Raw genomic sequence first — 13,563 nt, forward strand, 5'->3', positions numbered from 1 at the left:
GCTGAGAATCTCCTGGGGCTGGCATGGTGGCTCAGTGGGTAGCACTGCTGCCTCGCAGCATCGGGGACCTGACTTTGATTCCTCCCTTGGCTTTCTGTTTGTGTCGAGTTTGCACCTTCTCTCCATGGGCTACTGCGGGTGCTTTGCTTTCCTCCCACAGCCCAAAGATGTGCAGGTTCGCTGGATTGGCTTTGGGGAATGCAGGCTGAGAGGATAGTGGTTGGGCCTGGATGGGATGCTCATCAGAGGCTGAGTGTGGACTTGCTGGGGTGAATGGCTTGCCCCCCTCACTCTCGGGCTTTTATCAACAAGTTTGGAGCACATGGTCAGAGCTCTGCTGCAGATCGCAGTCAAGGCTTCGCTAAGGGACTGGCATCCAGGTGTGTGTTCATATCCTTCTTTTCCCTGATCTTCCAGAATGTTCTCTAGCTTTGGCCAAAGGGGTCATCAGCTGGGTTCACATCATCCAATGGAGTCACCTTGCCCGTAGCTAGACAACGGATTGACTCAGACTGACACTTCCAGTCATCGAGTCATAGAGATGTACAGCACACAAACACACCCTCGGTCGAACAGATATCCCGACCCAATCTAGTCCCACCTGCCAGCACCCGGCCCATCTCCCTCCAAACTCTTCCTATACGTATACCCATCCAGATGCCTTTGAAATGATGTAATTGTACCAGCCTCGACCACTTCCTCTGGCAGCTCATTCCACACACACACACCACCTTCTGCCTGAAAATGTTGTCCCTTTGGTCTCTTTTATATCTTTTCCCTCTCACCCTAAACCTAAGCCCTCTAGTTCTGGACTCCCACACCCCAGGGAAAAGACCTTGGCTGTTTACCCTATTCATGTTCCTCATGATTTTATAAACCTCTGTATGGTCAGCCCTCAGCCTCCGATGCTTGGATCCTATCCTTAGAGGAAGCGGTATCAGCTTCCACCGCTGTGCCTCTGTGTCCAACCTCATCCGTCCTCTTTTCCAGGTCTCCCAGCTGCTGTTCATGCTTCTGCAGCACGATAGAGATCGGGGCCAGCTTCTCCTCTATCTGCTTAACCAAGATCGCGCGAGATTTGGCCAGGGCCTGGTAGGCAATCGAGCCCAAGGATCCTGCAGGCTGGGCCGGGGGCCTGGCCTCGGACACTGCCCCATCCGTCTTCAACATCTCTGGACGAAGGAAACGCAGGAAAGTTGATTTTTCACAATGTCCTGGGACTCCACAACATTTTCAGACTCCTAGGATATCGCGATGGAACGGATTGGGCGCTTGTGCTGTGGTGCCGAGCTCTGCAACACCATCGTCCGAGATCACCACCATCTTGGATCCTCACAGTGCATTGAGAGGAGAAAATCCACAAAAACACACAATGAGAGGTCAGGGCGCAGTATTTAAAGTCTGCCATGCTGCATGGAACTGTGCAGCTCCAGTGGCCTAATGGATAAGGCACTGGCCTCCTAAGCCAGGGGTTCTGGGTTCAAATCCCATCTGGGGTGTCTGACTCTTCCTTGTCTGTCCTTAATCTGCTTTGCCAACAACTGCTTATCTGCATTCAGTTGATAGGGTGAGGTGTTCCCTGTCGCCTTACGCAGCTCTTTTGGGGATCTGCAGGATTAAAGCTGAATTCCCTGAAACAGACAGCACAGACACAATGGCTGAAAACCTGCTGAGAATCTCCTGGGGCTGGCATGGTGGCTCAGTGGGTAGCACTGCTGCCTCGCAGCATCGGGGACCTGACTTTGATTCCTCCCTTGGCTTTCTGTTTGTGTCGAGTTTGCACCTTCTCTCCATGGGCTACTGCGGGTGCTTTGCTTTCCTCCCACAGCCCAAAGATGTGCAGGTTCGCTGGATTGGCTTTGGGGAATGCAGGCTGAGAGGATAGTGGTTGGGCCTGGATGGGATGCTCATCAGAGGCTGAGTGTGGACTTGCTGGGGTGAATGGCTTGCCCCCCTCACTCTCGGGCTTTTATCAACAAGTTTGGAGCACATGGTCAGAGCTCTGCTGCAGATCGCAGTCAAGGCTTCGCTAAGGGACTGGCATCCAGGTGTGTGTTCATATCCTTCTTTTCCCTGATCTTCCAGAATGTTCTCTAGCTTTGGCCAAAGGGGTCATCAGCTGGGTTCACATCATCCAATGGAGTCACCTTGCCCGTAGCTAGACAACGGATTGACTCAGACTGACACTTCCAGTCATCGAGTCATAGAGATGTACAGCACACAAACACACCCTCGGTCGAACAGATATCCCGACCCAATCTAGTCCCACCTGCCAGCACCCGGCCCATCTCCCTCCAAACTCTTCCTATACGTATACCCATCCAGATGCCTTTGAAATGATGTAATTGTACCAGCCTCGACCACTTCCTCTGGCAGCTCATTCCACACACACACACCACCTTCTGCCTGAAAATGTTGTCCCTTTGGTCTCTTTTATATCTTTTCCCTCTCACCCTAAACCTAAGCCCTCTAGTTCTGGACTCCCACACCCCAGGGAAAAGACCTTGGCTGTTTACCCTATTCATGTTCCTCATGATTTTATAAACCTCTGTATGGTCAGCCCTCAGCCTCCGATGCTTGGATCCTATCCTTAGAGGAAGCGGTATCAGCTTCCACCGCTGTGCCTCTGTGTCCAACCTCATCCGTCCTCTTTTCCAGGTCTCCCAGCTGCTGTTCATGCTTCTGCAGCACGATAGAGATCGGGGCCAGCTTCTCCTCTATCTGCTTAACCAAGATCGCGCGAGATTTGGCCAGGGCCTGGTAGGCAATCGAGCCCAAGGATCCTGCAGGCTGGGCCGGGGGCCTGGCCTCGGACACTGCCCCATCCGTCTTCAACATCTCTGGACGAAGGAAACGCAGGAAAGTTGATTTTTCACAATGTCCTGGGACTCCACAACATTTTCAGACTCCTAGGATATCGCGATGGAACGGATTGGGCGCTTGTGCTGTGGTGCCGAGCTCTGCAACACCATCGTCCGAGATCACCACCATCTTGGATCCTCACAGTGCATTGAGAGGAGAAAATCCACAAAAACACACAATGAGAGGTCAGGGCGCAGTATTTAAAGTCTGCCATGCTGCATGGAACTGTGCAGCTCCAGTGGCCTAATGGATAAGGCACTGGCCTCCTAAGCCAGGGGTTCTGGGTTCAAATCCCATCTGGGGTGTCTGACTCTTCCTTGTCTGTCCTTAATCTGCTTTGCCAACAACTGCTTATCTGCATTCAGTTGATAGGGTGAGGTGTCGCCTTACGCAGCTCTTTTGGGGATCTGCAGGATTAAAGCTGAATTCCCTGAAACAGACAGCACAGACACAATGGCTGAAAACCTGCTGAGAATCTCCTGGGGCTGGCATGGTGGCTCAGTGGGTAGCACTGCTGCCTCGCAGCATCGGGGACCTGACTTTGATTCCTCCCTTGGCTTTCTGTTTGTGTCGAGTTTGCACCTTCTCTCCATGGGCTACTGCGGGTGCTTTGCTTTCCTCCCACAGCCCAAAGATGTGCAGGTTCGCTGGATTGGCTTTGGGGAATGCAGGCTGAGAGGATAGTGGTTGGGCCTGGATGGGATGCTCATCAGAGGCTGAGTGTGGACTTGCTGGGGTGAATGGCTTGCCCCCCTCACTCTCGGGCTTTTATCAACAAGTTTGGAGCACATGGTCAGAGCTCTGCTGCAGATCGCAGTCAAGGCTTCGCTAAGGGACTGGCATCCAGGTGTGTGTTCATATCCTTCTTTTCCCTGATCTTCCAGAATGTTCTCTAGCTTTGGCCAAAGGGGTCATCAGCTGGGTTCACATCATCCAATGGAGTCACCTTGCCCGTAGCTAGACAACGGATTGACTCAGACTGACACTTCCAGTCATCGAGTCATAGAGATGTACAGCACACAAACACACCCTCGGTCGAACAGATATCCCGACCCAATCTAGTCCCACCTGCCAGCACCCGGCCCATCTCCCTCCAAACTCTTCCTATACGTATACCCATCCAGATGCCTTTGAAATGATGTAATTGTACCAGCCTCGACCACTTCCTCTGGCAGCTCATTCCACACACACACACCACCTTCTGCCTGAAAATGTTGTCCCTTTGGTCTCTTTTATATCTTTTCCCTCTCACCCTAAACCTAAGCCCTCTAGTTCTGGACTCCCACACCCCAGGGAAAAGACCTTGGCTGTTTACCCTATTCATGTTCCTCATGATTTTATAAACCTCTGTATGGTCAGCCCTCAGCCTCCGATGCTTGGATCCTATCCTTAGAGGAAGCGGTATCAGCTTCCACCGCTGTGCCTCTGTGTCCAACCTCATCCGTCCTCTTTTCCAGGTCTCCCAGCTGCTGTTCATGCTTCTGCAGCACGATAGAGATCGGGGCCAGCTTCTCCTCTATCTGCTTAACCAAGATCGCGCGAGATTTGGCCAGGGCCTGGTAGGCAATCGAGCCCAAGGATCCTGCAGGCTGGGCCGGGGGCCTGGCCTCGGACACTGCCCCATCCGTCTTCAACATCTCTGGACGAAGGAAACGCAGGAAAGTTGATTTTTCACAATGTCCTGGGACTCCACAACATTTTCAGACTCCTAGGATATCGCGATGGAACGGATTGGGCGCTTGTGCTGTGGTGCCGAGCTCTGCAACACCATCGTCCGAGATCACCACCATCTTGGATCCTCACAGTGCATTGAGAGGAGAAAATCCACAAAAACACACAATGAGAGGTCAGGGCGCAGTATTTAAAGTCTGCCATGCTGCATGGAACTGTGCAGCTCCAGTGGCCTAATGGATAAGGCACTGGCCTCCTAAGCCAGGGGTTCTGGGTTCAAATCCCATCTGGGGTGTCTGACTCTTCCTTGTCTGTCCTTAATCTGCTTTGCCAACAACTGCTTATCTGCATTCAGTTGATAGGGTGTTTGTCGCCTTACGCAGCTCTTTTGGGAATCTGCAGGATTAAAGCTGAATTCCCTGAAACAGACAGCACAGACACAATGGCTGAAAACCTGCTGAGAATCTCCTGGGGCTGGCATGGTGGCTCAGTGGGTAGCACTGCTGCCTCGCAGCATCGGGGACCTGACTTTGATTCCTCCCTTGGCTTTCTGTTTGTGTCGAGTTTGCACCTTCTCTCCATGGGCTACTGCGGGTGCTTTGCTTTCCTCCCACAGCCCAAAGATGTGCAGGTTCGCTGGATTGGCTTTGGGGAATGCAGGCTGAGAGGATAGTGGTTGGGCCTGGATGGGATGCTCATCAGAGGCTGAGTGTGGACTTGCTGGGGTGAATGGCTTGCCCCCCTCACTCTCGGGCTTTTATCAACAAGTTTGGAGCACATGGTCAGAGCTCTGCTGCAGATCGCAGTCAAGGCTTCGCTAAGGGACTGGCATCCAGGTGTGTGTTCATATCCTTCTTTTCCCTGATCTTCCAGAATGTTCTCTAGCTTTGGCCAAAGGGGTCATCAGCTGGGTTCACATCATCCAATGGAGTCACCTTGCCCGTAGCTAGACAACGGATTGACTCAGACTGACACTTCCAGTCATCGAGTCATAGAGATGTACAGCACACAAACACACCCTCGGTCGAACAGATATCCCGACCCAATCTAGTCCCACCTGCCAGCACCCGGCCCATCTCCCTCCAAACTCTTCCTATACGTATACCCATCCAGATGCCTTTGAAATGATGTAATTGTACCAGCCTCGACCACTTCCTCTGGCAGCTCATTCCACACACACACACCACCTTCTGCCTGAAAATGTTGTCCCTTTGGTCTCTTTTATATCTTTTCCCTCTCACCCTAAACCTAAGCCCTCTAGTTCTGGACTCCCACACCCCAGGGAAAAGACCTTGGCTGTTTACCCTATTCATGTTCCTCATGATTTTATAAACCTCTGTATGGTCAGCCCTCAGCCTCCGATGCTTGGATCCTATCCTTAGAGGAAGCGGTATCAGCTTCCACCGCTGTGCCTCTGTGTCCAACCTCATCCGTCCTCTTTTCCAGGTCTCCCAGCTGCTGTTCATGCTTCTGCAGCACGATAGAGATCGGGGCCAGCTTCTCCTCTATCTGCTTAACCAAGATCGCGCGAGATTTGGCCAGGGCCTGGTAGGCAATCGAGCCCAAGGATCCTGCAGGCTGGGCCGGGGGCCTGGCCTCGGACACTGCCCCATCCGTCTTCAACATCTCTGGACGAAGGAAACGCAGGAAAGTTGATTTTTCACAATGTCCTGGGACTCCACAACATTTTCAGACTCCTAGGATATCGCGATGGAACGGATTGGGCGCTTGTGCTGTGGTGCCGAGCTCTGCAACACCATCGTCCGAGATCACCACCATCTTGGATCCTCACAGTGCATTGAGAGGAGAAAATCCACAAAAACACACAATGAGAGGTCAGGGCGCAGTATTTAAAGTCTGCCATGCTGCATGGAACTGTGCAGCTCCAGTGGCCTAATGGATAAGGCACTGGCCTCCTAAGCCAGGGGTTCTGGGTTCAAATCCCATCTGGGGTGTCTGACTCTTCCTTGTCTGTCCTTAATCTGCTTTGCCAACAACTGCTTATCTGCATTCAGTTGATAGGGTGAGGTGTCGCCTTACGCAGCTCTTTTGGGGATCTGCAGGATTAAAGCTGAATTCCCTGAAACAGACAGCACAGACACAATGGCTGAAAACCTGCTGAGAATCTCCTGGGGCTGGCATGGTGGCTCAGTGGGTAGCACTGCTGCCTCGCAGCATCGGGGACCTGACTTTGATTCCTCCCTTGGCTTTCTGTTTGTGTCGAGTTTGCACCTTCTCTCCATGGGCTACTGCGGGTGCTTTTGCTTTCCTCCCACAGCCCAAAGATGTGCAGGTTCGCTGGATTGGCTTTGGGGAATGCAGGCTGAGAGGATAGTGGTTGGGCCTGGATGGGATGCTCATCAGAGGCTGAGTGTGGACTTGCTGGGGTGAATGGCTTGCCCCCCTCACTCTCGGGCTTTTATCAACAAGTTTGGAGCACATGGTCAGAGCTCTGCTGCAGATCGCAGTCAAGGCTTCGCTAAGGGACTGGCATCCAGGTGTGTGTTCATATCCTTCTTTTCCCTGATCTTCCAGAATGTTCTCTAGCTTTGGCCAAAGGGTCATCAGCTGGGTTCACATCATCCAATGGAGTCACCTTGCCCGTAGCTAGACAACGGATTGACTCAGACTGACACTTCCAGTCATCGAGTCATAGAGATGTACAGCACACAAACACACCCTCGGTCGAACAGATATCCCGACCCAATCTAGTCCCACCTGCCAGCACCCGGCCCATCTCCCTCCAAACTCTTCCTATACGTATACCCATCCAGATGCCTTTGAAATGATGTAATTGTACCAGCCTCGACCACTTCCTCTGGCAGCTCATTCCACACACACACACCACCACCTTCTGCCTGAAAATGTTGTCCCTTTGGTCTCTTTTATATCTTTTTCCCTCTCACCCTAAACCTAAGCCCTCTAGTTCTGGACTCCCACACCCCAGGGAAAAAGACCTTGGCTGTTTACCCTATTCATGTTCCTCATGATTTTATAAACCTCTGTATGGTCAGCCCTCAGCCTCCGATGCTTGGATCCTATCCTTAGAGGAAGCGGTATCAGCTTCCACCGCTGTGCCTCTGTGTCCAACCTCATCCGTCCTCTTTTCCAGGTCTCCCAGCTGCTGTTCATGCTTCTGCAGCACGATAGAGATCGGGGCCAGCTTCTCCTCTATCTGCTTAACCAAGATCGCGCGAGATTTGGCCAGGGCCTGGTAGGCAATCGAGCCCAAGGATCCTGCAGGCTGGGCCGGGGGCCTGGCCTCGGACACTGCCCCATCCGTCTTCAACATCTCTGGACGAAGGAAACGCAGGAAAGTTGATTTTTCACAATGTCCTGGGACTCCACAACATTTTCAGACTCCTAGGATATCGCGATGGAACGGATTGGGCGCTTGTGCTGTGGTGCCGAGCTCTGCAACACCATCGTCCGAGATCACCACCATCTTGGATCCTCACAGTGCATTGAGAGGAGAAAATCCACAAAAACACACAATGAGAGGTCAGGGCGCAGTATTTAAAGTCTGCCATGCTGCATGGAACTGTGCAGCTCCAGTGGCCTAATGGATAAGGCACTGGCCTCCTAAGCCAGGGGTTCTGGGTTCAAATCCCATCTGGGGTGTCTGACTCTTCCTTGTCTGTCCTTAATCTGCTTTGCCAACAACTGCTTATCTGCATTCAGTTGATAGGGTGAGGTGTCGCCTTACGCAGCTCTTTTGGGGATCTGCAGGATTAAAGCTGAATTCCCTGAAACAGACAGCACAGACACAATGGCTGAAAACCTGCTGAGAATCTCCTGGGGCTGGCATGGTGGCTCAGTGGGTAGCACTGCTGCCTCGCAGCATCGGGGACCTGACTTTGATTCCTCCCTTGGCTTTCTGTTTGTGTCGAGTTTGCACCTTCTCTCCATGGGCTACTGCGGGTGCTTTGCTTTCCTCCCACAGCCCAAAGATGTGCAGGTTCGCTGGATTGGCTTTGGGGAATGCAGGCTGAGAGGATAGTGGTTGGGCCTGGATGGGATGCTCATCAGAGGCTGAGTGTGGACTTGCTGGGGTGAATGGCTTGCCCCCCTCACTCTCGGGCTTTTATCAACAAGTTTGGAGCACATGGTCAGAGCTCTGCTGCAGATCGCAGTCAAGGCTTCGCTAAGGGACTGGCATCCAGGTGTGTGTTCATATCCTTCTTTTCCCTGATCTTCCAGAATGTTCTCTAGCTTTGGCCAAAGGGGTCATCAGCTGGGTTCACATCATCCAATGGAGTCACCTTGCCCGTAGCTAGACAACGGATTGACTCAGACTGACACTTCCAGTCATCGAGTCATAGAGATGTACAGCACACAAACACACCCTCGGTCGAACAGATATCCCGACCCAATCTAGTCCCACCTGCCAGCACCCGGCCCATCTCCCTCCAAACTCTTCCTATACGTATACCCATCCAGATGCCTTTGAAATGATGTAATTGTACCAGCCTCGACCACTTCCTCTGGCAGCTCATTCCACACACACACACCACCTTCTGCCTGAAAATGTTGTCCCTTTGGTCTCTTTTATATCTTTTCCCTCTCACCCTAAACCTAAGCCCTCTAGTTCTGGACTCCCACACCCCAGGGAAAAGACCTTGGCTGTTTACCCTATTCATGTTCCTCATGATTTTATAAACCTCTGTATGGTCAGCCCTCAGCCTCCGATGCTTGGATCCTATCCTTAGAGGAAGCGGTATCAGCTTCCACCGCTGTGCCTCTGTGTCCAACCTCATCCGTCCTCTTTTCCAGGTCTCCCAGCTGCTGTTCATGCTTCTGCAGCACGATAGAGATCGGGGCCAGCTTCTCCTCTATCTGCTTAACCAAGATCGCGCGAGATTTGGCCAGGGCCTGGTAGGCAATCGAGCCCAAGGATCCTGCAGGCTGGGCCGGGGGCCTGGCCTCGGACACTGCCCCATCCGTCTTCAACATCTCTGGACGAAGGAAACGCAGGAAAGTTGATTTTTCACAATGTCCTGGGACTCCACAACATTTTCAGACTCCTAGGATATCGCGATGGAACGGATTGGGCGCTTGTGCTGTGGTGCCGAGCTCTGCAACACCATCGTCCGAGATCACCACCATCTTGGATCCTCACAGTGCATTGAGAGGAGAAAATCCACAAAAACACACAATGAGAGGTCAGGGCGCAGTATTTAAAGTCTGCCATGCTGCATGGAACTGTGCAGCTCCAGTGGCCTAATGGATAAGGCACTGGCCTCCTAAGCCAGGGGTTCTGGGTTCAAATCCCATCTGGGGTGTCTGACTCTTCCTTGTCTGTCCTTAATCTGCTTTGCCAACAACTGCTTATCTGCATTCAGTTGATAGGGTGAGGTGTCGCCTTACGCAGCTCTTTTGGGGATCTGCAGGATTAAAGCTGAATTCCCTGAAACAGACAGCACAGACACAATGGCTGAAAACCTGCTGAGAATCTCCTGGGGCTGGCATGGTGGCTCAGTGGGTAGCACTGCTGCCTCGCAGCATCGGGGACCTGACTTTGATTCCTCCCTTGGCTTTCTGTTTGTGTCGAGTTTGCACCTTCTCTCCATGGGCTACTGCGGGTGCTTTGCTTTCCTCCCACAGCCCAAAGATGTGCAGGTTCGCTGGATTGGCTTTGGGGAATGCAGGCTGAGAGGATAGTGGTTGGGCCTGGATGGGATGCTCATCAGAGGCTGAGTGTGGACTTGCTGGGGTGAATGGCTTGCCCCCCTCACTCTCGGGCTTTTATCAACAAGTTTGGAGCACATGGTCAGAGCTCTGCTGCAGATCGCAGTCAAGGCTTCGCTAAGGGACTGGCATCCAGGTGTGTGTTCATATCCTTCTTTTCCCTGATCTTCCAGAATGTTCTCTAGCTTTGGCCAAAGGGGTCATCAGCTGGGTTCACATCATCCAATGGAGTCACCTTGCCCGTAGCTAGACAACGGATTGACTCAGACTGACACTTCCAGTCATCGAGTCATAGAGATGTACAGCACACAAACACACCCTCGGTCGAACAGATATCCCGACCCAATCTAGTCCCACCTGCCAGCACCCGGCCCATCTCCCTCCAAACTCTTCCTATACGTATACCCATCCAGATGCCTTTGAAATGATGTAATTGTACCAGCCTCGACCACTTCCTCTGGCAGCTCATTCCACACACACACACCACCTTCTGCCTGAAAATGTTGTCCCTTTGGTCTCTTTTATATCTTTTCCCTCTCACCCTAAACCTAAGCCCTCTAGTTCTGGACTCCCACACCCCAGGGAAAAGACCTTGGCTGTTTACCCTATTCATGTTCCTCATGATTTTATAAACCTCTGTATGGTCAGCCCTCAGCCTCCGATGCTTGGATCCTATCCTTAGAGGAAGCGGTATCAGCTTCCACCGCTGTGCCTCTGTGTCCAACCTCATCCGTCCTCTTTTCCAGGTCTCCCAGCTGCTGTTCATGCTTCTGCAGCACGATAGAGATCGGGGCCAGCTTCTCCTCTATCTGCTTAACCAAGATCGCGCGAGATTTGGCCAGGGCCTGGTAGGCAATCGAGCCCAAGGATCCTGCAGGCTGGGCCGGGGGCCTGGCCTCGGACACTGCCCCATCCGTCTTCAACATCTCTGGACGAAGGAAACGCAGGAAAGTTGATTTTTCACAATGTCCTGGGACTCCACAACATTTTCAGACTCCTAGGATATCGCGATGGAACGGATTGGGCGCTTGTGCTGTGGTGCCGAGCTCTGCAACACCATCGTCCGAGATCACCACCATCTTGGATCCTCACAGTGCATTGAGAGGAGAAAATCCACAAAAACACACAATGAGAGGTCAGGGCGCAGTATTTAAAGTCTGCCATGCTGCATGGAACTGTGCAGCTCCAGTGGCCTAATGGATAAGGCACTGGCCTCCTAAGCCAGGGGTTCTGGGTTCAAATCCCATCTGGGTGTCTGACTCTTCCTTGTCTGTCCTTAATCTGCTTTGCCAACAACTGCTTATCTGCATTCAGTTGATAGGGTGAGGTGTTCCCTGTCGCCTTACGCAGCTCTTTTGGGGATCTGCAGGATTAAAGCTGAATTCCCTGAAACAGACAGCACAGACACAATGGCTGAAAACCTGCTGAGAATCTCCTGGGGCTGGCATGGTGGCTCAGTGGGTAGCACTGCTGCCTCGCAGCATCGGGGACCTGACTTTGATTCCTCCCTTGGCTTTCTGTTTGTGTCGAGTTTGCACCTTCTCTCCATGGGCTACTGCGGGTGCTTTGCTTTCCTCCCACAGCCCAAAGATGTGCAGGTTCGCTGGATTGGCTTTGGGGAATGCAGGCTGAGAGGATAGTGGTTGGGCCTGGATGGGATGCTCATCAGAGGCTGAGTGTGGACTTGCTGGGGTGAATGGCTTGCCCCCCTCACTCTCGGGCTTTTATCAACAAGTTTGGAGCACATGGTCAGAGCTCTGCTGCAGATCGCAGTCAAGGCTTCGCTAAGGGACTGGCATCCAGGTGTGTGTTCATATCCTTCTTTTCCCTGATCTTCCAGAATGTTCTCTAGCTTTGGCCAAAGGGGTCATCAGCTGGGTTCACATCATCCAATGGAGTCACCTTGCCCGTAGCTAGACAACGGATTGACTCAGACTGACACTTCCAGTCATCGAGTCATAGAGATGTACAGCACACAAACACACCCTCGGTCGAACAGATATCCCGACCCAATCTAGTCCCACCTGCCAGCACCCGGCCCATCTCCCTCCAAACTCTTCCTATACGTATACCCATCCAGATGCCTTTGAAATGATGTAATTGTACCAGCCTCGACCACTTCCTCTGGCAGCTCATTCCACACACACACACCACCTTCTGCCTGAAAATGTTGTCCCTTTGGTCTCTTTTATATCTTTTCCCTCTCACCCTAAACCTAAGCCCTTCTAGTTCTGGACTCCCACACCCCAGGGAAAAGACCTTGGCTGTTTACCCTATTCATGTTCCTCATGATTTTATAAACCTCTGTATGGTCAGCCCTCAGCCTCCGATGCTTGGATCCTATCCTTAGAGGAAGCGGTATCAGCTTCCACCGCTGTGCCTCTGTGTCCAACCTCATCCGTCCTCTTTTCCAGGTCTCCCAGCTGCTGTTCATGCTTCTGCAGCACGATAGAGATCGGGGCCAGCTTCTCCTCTATCTGCTTAACCAAGATCGCGCGAGATTTGGCCAGGGCCTGGTAGGCAATCGAGCCCAAGGATCCTGCAGGCTGGGCCGGGGCCTGGCCTCGGACACTGCCCCATCCGTCTTCAACATCTCTGGACGAAGGAAACGCAGGAAAGTTGATTTTTCACAATGTCCTGGGACTCCACAACATTTTCAGACTCCTAGGATATCGCGATGGAACGGATTGGGCGCTTGTGCTGTGGTGCCGAGCTCTGCAACACCATCGTCCGAGATCACCACCATCTTGGATCCTCACAGTGCATTGAGAGGAGAAAATCCACAAAAACACACAATGAGAGGTCAGGGCGCAGTATTTAAAGTCTGCCATGCTGCATGGAACTGTGCAGCTCCAGTGGCCTAATGGATAAGGCACTGGCCTCCTAAGCCAGGGGTTCTGGGTTCAAATCCCATCTGGCGTGTCTGACTCTTCCTTGTCTGTCCTTAATCTGCTTTGCCAACAACTGCTTATCTGCATTCAGTTGATAGGGTGAGGTGTCGCCTTACGCAGCTCTTTTGGGGATCTGCAGGATTAAAGCTGAATTCCCTGAAACAGACAGCACAGACACAATGGCTGAAAACCTGCTGAGAATCTCCTGGGGCTGGCATGGTGGCTCAGTGGGTAGCACTGCTGCCTCGCAGCATCGGGGACCTGACTTTGATTCCTCCCTTGGCTTTCTGTTTGTGTCGAGTTTGCACCTTCTCTCCATGGGCTACTGCGGGTGCTTTGCTTTCCTCCCACAGCCCAAAGATGTGCAGGTTCGCTGGATTGGCTTTGGGGAATGCAGGCTGAGAGGATAGTGGTTGGGCCTGGATGGGATGCTCATCAGAGGCTGAGTGTG

General features: G+C 52.4%; 6 non-coding genes across 6 annotated transcripts; all 6 read left to right on the forward strand.

The window, feature by feature from the left end:
- The first annotated feature begins 1,426 nt into the window (after positions 1–1,426).
- On the forward strand, positions 1,427–1,499 carry trnar-ccu (transfer RNA arginine (anticodon CCU)). Its single transcript has one exon. It is a non-coding gene; the product is annotated as a tRNA-Arg (tRNA).
- A 1,595-nt stretch (positions 1,500–3,094) lies between these two features.
- Positions 3,095–3,167, forward strand: trnar-ccu (transfer RNA arginine (anticodon CCU)). Its single transcript has one exon. It is a non-coding gene; the product is annotated as a tRNA-Arg (tRNA).
- Positions 3,168–4,755: 1,588 nt separating this feature from the next.
- On the forward strand, positions 4,756–4,828 carry trnar-ccu (transfer RNA arginine (anticodon CCU)). The gene has a single exon. It is a non-coding gene; the product is annotated as a tRNA-Arg (tRNA).
- Positions 4,829–6,415: 1,587 nt separating this feature from the next.
- On the forward strand, positions 6,416–6,488 carry trnar-ccu (transfer RNA arginine (anticodon CCU)). The gene has a single exon. It is a non-coding gene; the product is annotated as a tRNA-Arg (tRNA).
- A 1,593-nt stretch (positions 6,489–8,081) lies between these two features.
- On the forward strand, positions 8,082–8,154 carry trnar-ccu (transfer RNA arginine (anticodon CCU)). The gene has a single exon. It is a non-coding gene; the product is annotated as a tRNA-Arg (tRNA).
- A 1,588-nt stretch (positions 8,155–9,742) lies between these two features.
- On the forward strand, positions 9,743–9,815 carry trnar-ccu (transfer RNA arginine (anticodon CCU)). Its single transcript has one exon. It is a non-coding gene; the product is annotated as a tRNA-Arg (tRNA).
- The last annotated feature ends 3,748 nt before the right edge of the window (positions 9,816–13,563 follow it).

The sequence above is a fragment of the Hemiscyllium ocellatum genome, unplaced genomic scaffold, assembly GCF_020745735.1.
Source record: "Hemiscyllium ocellatum isolate sHemOce1 unplaced genomic scaffold, sHemOce1.pat.X.cur. scaffold_2040_pat_ctg1, whole genome shotgun sequence".
Classification (NCBI taxonomy): Eukaryota; Metazoa; Chordata; class Chondrichthyes; order Orectolobiformes; family Hemiscylliidae; genus Hemiscyllium; species Hemiscyllium ocellatum.